The sequence below is a fragment of the Molossus molossus genome, unplaced genomic scaffold (assembly GCF_014108415.1).
Source record: "Molossus molossus isolate mMolMol1 unplaced genomic scaffold, mMolMol1.p scaffold_m16_p_20, whole genome shotgun sequence".
In the NCBI taxonomy this organism is placed as follows: Eukaryota; Metazoa; Chordata; class Mammalia; order Chiroptera; family Molossidae; genus Molossus; species Molossus molossus.
This window is the reverse complement of record NW_023425356.1, coordinates 26,411,082-26,421,295: the sequence shown is the minus strand read 5'-3', so window position 1 is coordinate 26,421,295 and position 10,214 is coordinate 26,411,082.

Sequence of the window (10,214 nt, the reverse complement as noted above, 5' to 3'; positions counted from 1 at the left end):
GCAGCGCTCTCGGGGTCCTCCCCTCCTTGAGCCTCTGTAGCACCCGGCTCTGCGGACCACCTTCTGCCTCTTGATAGCCACTCTCTCACAGCCTCCGGATATGCTTCTGCAGCTGACCAGTGACTGACGACCACTGTCTACCAGTCACATTAGAGGCAGGCGAGGTCACGTCTCAAGTCTCTTCTAGGAATTTCCGTTTCTTTTGCTGGAACTTCTGCCCCTCCTCTGGCTACGCCAATCCACCATGACTCAGTTCCTGCCCTCCATGTGGCTGTCCCTTCTCTCACTTCCACGGAGAAATGACCCATATTCATCTCCATGTGGAGGCAGTCATAGCTCCAGAGCGCGTCCAAACCTCATGCCCCGCCCTTACTTCCAGCCGTCCCCTCGGACACCACATCATCACTGTGCACTCTGCTTTCTCATCTCCCAAAAGCCCTTCTTCCCCAGGACCCCAGACACTTGGATTAGGTGGGGTGAGGAGGGGAAGCTAACTTTTAAGCTATAGTCTACAAAATAATGAAGAAGTAAATAACTACTATTTATATTTTGGTCTTTCACTTTTTTTTTTTTTGGTGATTCATGCCCCTAGCGGGGGCCAAACCTGGGACTCTCTGGTCCACAGGCCGATGCTCAACCGCTGAGCCAAACTGGTCAGGGCGGTCTTTCACTTCTTTTAGAGAGAGAGAGAGGAACATCGATCTGTTGTTTCACTTATTTATGCATTCTTTGGTTGATTCTTATGTGTGCCCTGCTGAGGGATCGAACCCACAATCTTGGCCAATAGGGGCAATGCGCTAACCAACTGAGAGTTACCCAGCCAGGGCCTAGTCTTTCAAATTTAAAAAAAATAAAACATCTTGTTTTTTGTTTTGTATATAGGGATTTTGGTTGTTATTGTAAAAGCCAAGCAAAGAATGATCATTGTAGAAAGAGTAGATTACGAAGGAGGAAAAGGAATGAGAAGAATGGATGCCCTCAGGCGAACCCAGTGAACTGGTGTTCAACCAGTGCTAGCATTTGGGCATGTTTCCCTCGTGTCTTCTTGGCTATTTCTCTCCCCCATTTAGTTTCTGATATAAAACAAAATAAAACTCCACAGTTTTGTCCCCCCTATTTTGGACTAAATTAGAAAACACAAATAGGCAAATGAATGAATACAAATGAAATGAAAGAAAAGTGGTCTGTCTGGATTAATAGACCAATAGATCAAAGATTCCCAAGAAATTTGATATAATCTTTCTGGTTAGTTTATGTTTCTCAGTCTTACATGTCAGCAGCCCCCTTTTCTTCTTTTGTATCATATCTGTGCTTGTGATCACTTGTTCGGTGGCTGATTTCTTCAATAGACTATGAGCTTGGTGAGGGCAGGGTGGTACTATCCCTGGCCAGTCACTGCTGTAGCCATAGTCCCTAGCTTTGTAGGAACTAATGAAAAAGAATAAATAAAAGAATCAACTACTTAATGGGTAGAGGGAAAATGTGAGCTAGATGATAGTAAATTTATAAGTGCAAAGTACAGTTTAAAAATGAATAAATTACTGATTGATATCACTCCGAAGATTAGCTGTAACTATAAAACACTTAGAAGAAAATGTAGGGAAAAGCTTCATGACATTGCATTTGGCAATGATTTCTTGGATACGACACCAAAAGCATAGGCAAGAAAAGAAAAATAGATAAGTTGGACTTCACCAAAATTTTAAAACTTCTGTGCATCAATGGACACATGAAATGGGAGAAAATATCTACAAGTCATATGTCTGATTAGGAGTTGAGATCTAGAATATGTAAAGAAATCCCACGATTCAACATACACACACAAAACAGCCCAATTCAAAAATGGGCGAAGGACTAGAATAAACATTTTTCTAATAAAGATATACGAATGGCCCATAAACACATGGAGTGATTCTCAACATCAGTAGCAATCAGGGAAATGCAAGCCCAAACCCTGAGATAGCCACTTCACAGCCAATAGAATGGCTATTATTTTTTAAAAACTTGGAAAATAACAAATGTTGCCCTGGCCGGTTTGGCTCGGCAGTTGGAGCATTGGCCGGCAGACCAGAGAGTCCTGGGTTCGGTTCCCGCCAGGGGCACGTACCAAAGAAGAAAAAGAAAATAACAAATGTTGACAAGGATGTGGAGAAACTGGAACTCTCGTACATTGCCGGTGGGAATGTAAAATGGTGCAGACCCTGTGGACAAGTGCATGGCAATTCCTCAAAAAATTAAGCTGAGAATCACCATATGATCCAGCAATTCCACTTCAGTAGTTAAAGAAGTTAAAAAAACAAACAAAAAAAAAAATACGCGCCCTGGCCGGTTTGGCTCAGCGGTTAGAGCATCCGCCTGCGGTCCAGAGAGACCCGGTTCGGTTCCCGCTAAGGGCATGTACCTCGGTTGCAGTTTGCCCCCGGCCCTGGTTGGTCGTGTGGGTGGCAGCCACTCAATGTGTCCCTTTCACATTGATGTTTCCCTCTCTCTCTCCTTCCCACTCTATCTATGCAAAAAATGGAAAAATGTCCTCGGGTGAGGATTAAAAAAAAAAAAGAAGAAGGTAAAGCAAAAGAAAAAAATATATAAAAGAAGTCAATGCAGGGATGCAGAGACTGGAACAGATATTTGCATACTCGTGCTTATAGCAGCATGATTCCCAATAGCCAAAAGCTAGAAGTAATCCAAGTGTCCATGCACAGAGGAATGGATAAACAAAATGTGGAATATACATACAATGAAATATTATGCAGTCTTTAAAAGGAAGGAAATTCTGACACATGCTACAACATGTATGAACTTTGAAGACATTATGCTAAGTGAAATAAGCCAGTCACAAAAGGACAAATGCTATATGATTCCACTTGTGTGTGGTACATAGGGTAGTCATACTTACAGAGAATAGAATGGTGATTGTCAGGACTGGGGACGTGGGGGTGGGAACCGGGAGTTATTATTTATTGGGTACATAATTTCAGTTTTGCAAGATGAAAAGAATCCTGGAGGTGGATGGTGGTTGGTTGCATAACCATGATGGACTTAATGCCACAGAACTGTACACTTAAAATGGAAACTTTATGTTATGCATTTTTTTAAACAGCTTTGCTTTTTATAGAAAAATTAGAACCAATACAGAGGATGTTAGAAGGAGTTTCTAAGGACTTTAAGATTCTGAAATAATAGATCAAAACTAATATTGAAATTAAAGAGCAATAACTAAAATTCTGAATGCAGGATAAAAAAATAAGCAAAAGTAAATAGAATTAGGGGAAATGACTTATTTTACATAAAAAAAAAGATTTAGGGGTTTTTATTTCCTAAAATTCCAAAATAACCCCATAGCAGGAAAAAAGGAGAAAGTGAATTTCACCTATTACTAGAACTGTGTTGAGATTAAAGGTGGTCACAGTCTTGCTGTGCTGATCAGACAATACTAGGGCACCAAACACTGTCTTCGGTTCTTGGTATTGCACTTTTAGAGAATTTATACGCTGTGATAAAGCAGGATAAAATTATGAGGGCTGTTAGGGAGCTCAAAACTAGATCTCATGGGTCTTGATCGATGGACCAAGGAACTTAGCCCGGGAAAAAGAAAATGAAAGGGGACAGAACTATTTTAAACTGTCTGAAAGGCTGGCACATGAACTAAGGACTCTCCTCATTCTGTATTTACTCCTAAGGGCACGATTCGGACAGACAGAAGCTAAATGAAGCCTGATTTTCTGCAGGCCAGAATTTTCTAAATATTAGAACTGATGACATTCTATAGAACAACCTTTCACTACTGGGTGGCCACTGGTCAGGAACACTATGGAGCAGTAGGTTGGTCCTTTCCAACACCAGGACTCTACCTTTTAGTTTCTCAGTCTCAAAATCTTGGGCTCATGTTTCACTTCTCCCTCTTCCTTCCCCAATATTTAGTGAAGTCTTAGGGGTCTTCCTTCACAGTTCTCCTGGCTTCACCCTTCACTCTTCATCATCATCGGCAGCAGCCTCACCTCCCCAGCCCTGAGTGACTTCTGTATGCTGCCAGTCAGCTCCTCCAGCTTGGGGGTGCCTCTCGCTTCAGCCCATTCTGCACGCCCCTGCCAGACTCATTTTATAGAATACTTACCATGTAATTCTCCTGATCGAGACCAAAGAGTGATTTCCCGAATCGAGAAGACATTTCTTGGCTTTGGGGGGCCATTCTTTCCCTCTCTTTTCAATTTCACCTTCTATTACTAAGGCAACTATTTTGGTTAAACTTGTCCCTTCAATGTCAACTGGCCTGACTGCCTTCATCTGTTCATTTCCACTTCTATTCCTTCATTTCTGCTGCCCCTCTGTGTTTCCCCCACTGTCAGCTTCATTGTAGGGACCACCTCATGTACCACCACCACCACGAAATCTTCCCTGGCCATCCAAACTCATACTGGTCCTTCCTCTCATTCATTTAACTAATGTTTACAGGTCCCTCTTAGAATGCAGGCGCTATGCTAGAAGCTGGTGAACAAATGATGAGCAAGGAAGACTTGGTTCTTCATGGAGTGGGTGAGATAGAATGAATAATTACTATAAGGGACACAAGCAGGATGTTGTGATAAAAAAATGATAATGTGCGCACGCATGTGCGTGTGTGTGTGTTGGGGCTGGGTGAGTATTTTGATGGGCTAATCAGAAAAGGCCTTTCTGAGGCAGTCATGAGTAAGCTAAGACCTGATGGATGTAAAGGAGTCAGGCCCTGGGCGAGGCTGGAGTCAACAGTGCCGGTCTAAGGGACCAGAGTGTGTGGCTCCTGGGGCAAGAAGAGCTTGGCACTCTGGAGATACTGGATGAGGATGGTTTGGCTGGAACATTGTAAGTACGAGAAGGGCATGAGGTGAACCTGGAGAGGGGCCTGGGGTCACGTTAGAGATCTTGGATTTTATACGAATTGCATTGGTAAGCCATTAGAGTTTTAAGGAAGGAAATGATTTATATGATCTGTACTTTCTAAGATCACTCAGCTACTATGTGAAGAATAGACCGAGGGAGAGCAAAAGTGGAAGTAGAAGTTAAGAAACTAATGTAAAAGGCCAGGTAAAAGATGGCAACTTAAGTAGAGTGATGGAGAAAAGCAGACGGAATTAAGATGGATTTTGGAAATAGACGTGAAAGGATTTGTTGATGGTGTTATGGAAGATTAAAGAATTAAGAATGACTCTCTTGTATCTTATATGAGAACCAGGTGGATAGACATTCATGCATGGGAAAGTGGGGTATGGAGATTAGACTTGGGGGAAATTCAGAAGTGACGTGTAGGACTTAGGTGTGAGGTGACTGCAAGTCACTCAAACAAAAGGCAGTGCCAAGGTGCTTCTTGACTAGCTGAGTCTAGAATGCCCATGACTAGGCTGAGAGGGAGACAGTAAATCTAGAGTTACCAGCATACAGAGAGTATTAGGGATTTGTGACTGGATGGACTAGGAGTCAGCAGAGGGAAGACCAAGCCTCGGGCATGCTGCATGCTAAGGGGAGCGATCTGGAGGAAGGGGAGAGATGAATGCAGGAAGCAGGTCAGAGGTCTGATCACAAGACCAAAACTTCCTTCTCTATGCCCTTGTCTGTCTTTATTGGCTAATTTAGTAATTATTTCTATATGAATGTGGTAATACTGAGAATAGAATATACTTATATTCTGCAGTCATTGCTGTTACATATGTCTTTGAGGAGATGCAGTTTCCTTGTAGGCAGCTATTATGTTTTCCTTATACTCCACTGTGCCAGTTCAGTGCAGGATATAAAATAGATGCTCAATGCTTAAGCAATGATAACACCTTCTTATAAAGGTTGTTGCTAAAACCATGAATTCCCTTATACAATGCCAAAGATCTTTTTTTCCTGGGCCAAGTGATGCCTGGCTCGTACTTTGTATGGAATGTGATCCTTGTATTTCTTTATTGGTATTATTAATCTTTTATTTTTTTAAATATATTTTTATTGCTTTTTAGAGAGCCAGGGAGAGGGAGAAAGAGATAGAAACATCGATGTGAGAGAGAATCATCCACTGGCTGCCTCCTGCATGCCCCCTCCTGGGGATCAAGCCTGCAACCCGGGCATGTGCCCTGACAGGAATCGAACCAGCAACCTCTTGGTGCGTGGGTTGATGCTTAACCACTGAGCCACACCGGCCGGGAATGTATTATTACTCTTCTAAATAATTATGATTATATTTTAAAGGTTTTACAGGCACTAAGTACAATAAGAATGAAGAAAATTTGTGGACTTTTCCAGCTTCACTGACCCAAGAAAAAAACAAATGTTCACGGCAGTGTGTCGACATTTCAGAACTGGCATTTAATTATTTGCATACCTTAGTATATTAAAGGTACATATACACTTGTATAAATAAATGTGTGTGTGCATAACAGTTTTTAATAGCTCAACTCGACTGACTAGACTAGAGAATTTAACCAAAGCCTAGGAGACCTTTTGCAGTTTGGAGAAAATAAATTACAGTAATCCACGATCCCCTGTAACCAAATACATGTTGACTGAATGCAGTGGTGATGACTGAGCGCCTAGCAAGGTGCTGGGCCCAACCTGGCTGCATTTGGTGTGGAGAAGGAGCCAGCAGGGCCAGCACTCCCGCCCAGCTGAAAGTGGGCTTAGCTGGGGCTTACGCACAGCTGGGCAGGAGTCCCCAGGGAAGGCAGCTCCCCAAGGGGCTGTGGAGTTTCTATGTTGGAAGTGGGGGTGGAGGGAAGAAAATGAAAGCTCCTGGAAGCTTGGTAAAGAGGAGAAATAAACAGAGGCTCCCAAGAGTCTTTAATAGAAAGAACTTAGGCTGTGGCAAAAAATAACAATTTAAAAAAATCTTGTAAACTTGCCCAGGCCGGTTTGGCTCAGCGGTTAGAGCGTTGGCCCAAGGAGCAGAGTCACAGGTTCAATTCCAGGCAAGGGCCCGTACCTCGGTTGAGGTTCGATCCCTGGCCCTGGTTGGGGTCATGGGGAAGCAACAAATCCAAGTGTCTTTCTCACATCGATGTCTCTCTCTCTCTCCATCCCTCCCTTCCTTACTTCCTCCCTCCCACGCTATCTGAAAATCAATGGAAGAATATCCTTGGGTGAAAACTTAAATCCACCCGCAACAGCAATTAATTAGATACCAAATATTATTGAGTTTTATAAGTTCTTTCTGCCTCCACCCTAGCTCCAGACACTAGAGAAAGTAAGACACTGTCGGGCATGGAGCTGTGGACAGGAGGTAAGGTCAGAAGAACCAAGCCTCCCAGCGCCAGTCCCATCCAGTCCTGTCCCCCCCTCCCCACTTTCCTAGGGCTGGTGTTTTCAACCTGTTCTCTGGAAGCCCATGGTCCCTCATAATGGCTTCGGGCTCTGAGTGGGTATTTGCAAGGGAAGACTGAGTTCCTGTGTGTTGGGTGAAATAACTGAATTTTTCCAGGCTTAAATATGTGTGAGGAAATAGTTGCTGAACCTTCTTGTTATCTTCTCTTTGTGTGATCGATCCGACACTAACTTGCTCCCTCCAGCAGTACTGGTTGCCAAGCACAGCTAAGCACGGAGCCAGAAACTTAACAGCTGAAGTGTGGTTACCTGCAGGCGGCAACAGGCCCTGTCTGTCAGGCAATCCGGTTCAAGAGGGAGAGACAGCTTCCTGTTACTCATATACCTTCTTTACCTAGCTTATTATTTAACATCCACCACTAGGAAATGTTTGGCCACAAGCTGGTTTCGTTTTTGTTGTTTGTTTTTTTGTTTTGTTTGCGTGTGTGCGTGCGCTTTATAAGCCATTTGCTTTAAATGTATCATTAAAATTTTACCACCAAATTAAGATTTCATGATTTTTCTTAAATACAGGAATTTGTGACCTTGAAAAATATCACTGGTCTGGGTTGGAGAAAAGTGGCAGTAAGGCTTAAGTTATTTAAACAGCATGGGATATAGAATTTGATGTTTTGGTGTTTTTTTTAAACAAAAGACATGAGTCTAAGGATTTTGTAGAATAAGCAAGTTTTCGGCAAGTGATCTTCCTATGGTTTTCATCCCACCCCCAGCCAATCTTCCACACGTGAGTAAGGCTTCTGCAGAGGCGATCTGATCACCTGATGCCCTTCCTTAAAACTCCGAAGTTCATAGTCCTTAGAGGGCCATATCGGGCTCACCACGCCCTGCCCTCTCACCCCGGGGTCATCTCTTACCTCCACCTCCCTTTAAAAGCCCGTCCAGGCCTTTGCTTTTCCCACTTCCTCCGTTTAAATGCCCACCACCAGCCTCCACCCAGGAAACATGCCCTCGTTCAAGAGTAACATCAAACACCTTCCCCTCGAGGCCTTCCTTTCCCTTCCCGTCTGGCCAGAGGCACCCGCCCGCACTCTCGCCGGACTAGCGGCCGCCTCGGTCTGGACCCCGCACCCGCCCGCACTCTCACCGGAACCGGACTAATGGCCGCGTCGTTCTGGAACCCGCACCCGCCCGCACTCTCGCCGGACTAGCGGCCCGTCGTTCTGGAACCCGCACCCGCCCGCACTCTCGCCGGACTAGCGGCCGCGTCGTTCTGGAACCCGCACCCGCCCGCACTCTCGCCGGACTAGCGGCCGCCTCGGTCTGGACCCCGCACCCGCCCGCACTCTCACCGGAACCGGACTAATGGCCGCGTCGTTCTGGAACCCGCACCCGCCCGCACTCTCGCCGGACCAGCGGCCCGTCGTTCTGGAACCCGCACCCGCCCGCACTCTCGCCGGACTAGCGGCCGCGTCGTTCTGGAACCCGCACCCGCCCGCACTCTCGCCGGACTAGCGGCCGCGTCGTTCTGGAACCCGCACCCGCCCGCACTCTCGCCGGGCTAGCGGCCGCGTCGTTCTGGACCCCGCACCCGCCCGCACTCTCACCGGACTAGCCGCCGCGTCGTTCTGGAACCCGCACCCGCCCGCACTCTCGCCGGACTAGCGGCCGAGTCGTTCTGGAACCCGCACCCGCCCGCACTCTCGCCGGGCTAGCGGCCGAGTCGTTCTGGAACCCGCACCCGCCCGCACTCTCGCCGGGCTAGCGGCCGCGTCGTTCTGGACCCCGCACCCGCCCGCACTCTCGCCGGACTAGCCGCCGCGTCGTTCTGGAACCCGCACCTGCCCGCACTCTCGCCGGACTAGCGGCCGCGTCGTTCTGGAACCCGCACCCGCCCGCACTCTCGCCGGACTAGCGGCCGCGTCGTTCTGGACCCCGCACCCGCCTTGGTCTGGACCCCGCACCAGCCCGCACTCTCGCCGGACTAGCGGCCGAGTCGTTCTGGAACCCGCACCCGCCCGCACTCTCGCCGGACTAATGGCCGCGTCGTTCTGGAACCCGCACCCGCCCGCACGTTCACTGGACTAGTTCTGGAACCCCGCATTCCACGGAGCCTTAGCTCACACTTCTGGACACCGGAGGTGCTCTAGGTGGTTGGGGAGTATGAGTCCTCGTGTGACATACAGCTTTCCTCTGCTCTCGGCACTTTGAACGTGCTCAGCCAAGGTCACGGAAATGACTCAAGTGTAGACCGTTTCCCTGGACAGCAATCACGCCACCTGAGGCCACTGGGAGGAGAAAGAACAGAGGAAGATCCCAGCGCCTCTGTGCAGCTGCTGTGATTTCGCTTGTTCACAACAGCCAGCACATAATTTGTGGGGACCGGTGCAAACAGAAATATGGGGTTCGCTATTCAAAGATTATTAAAAACTTCAGAAGATGACAGCAGAGCATTAGACCAAACCAGGGCCCTGTGCAGCACAGGTCACACACTCCCAAGCCAGCCCCGATGGCCGGGAGTAGGGAGCCTGGGAGAAACTTTGTATCACTGTTTTAGATTTAAAATACAGAGGTGGGAAAAAGTAGGTTTGAAGCTATAATACACTGATCAATAAATAAAGAACACAAGCATAAACTCTGTTTTGTGTACGCACAACTATTTTTGCCCACCCCTACATGTAAAATTATCTTAAAACTTTATTTTCTCATGCAAGCCCTTTATAAGACCCCTACAATTGTTTGGTTGTTTTCATTTATAAGTGCAGATTCTTTTTAAAAGTAAATTATTTTATTTCACATTGTTTTAGGGAAAATACCATATACTCCTCATCCTTTGTCCTTAAGCAATAATGCTATGATTTGTACCCCTGATAAGAAGAAATACATCATTACCCTTCTGTGCAACACCAACATTTGGAGGGCAGGGGCTGGCTGGGCTTTCCAGGATT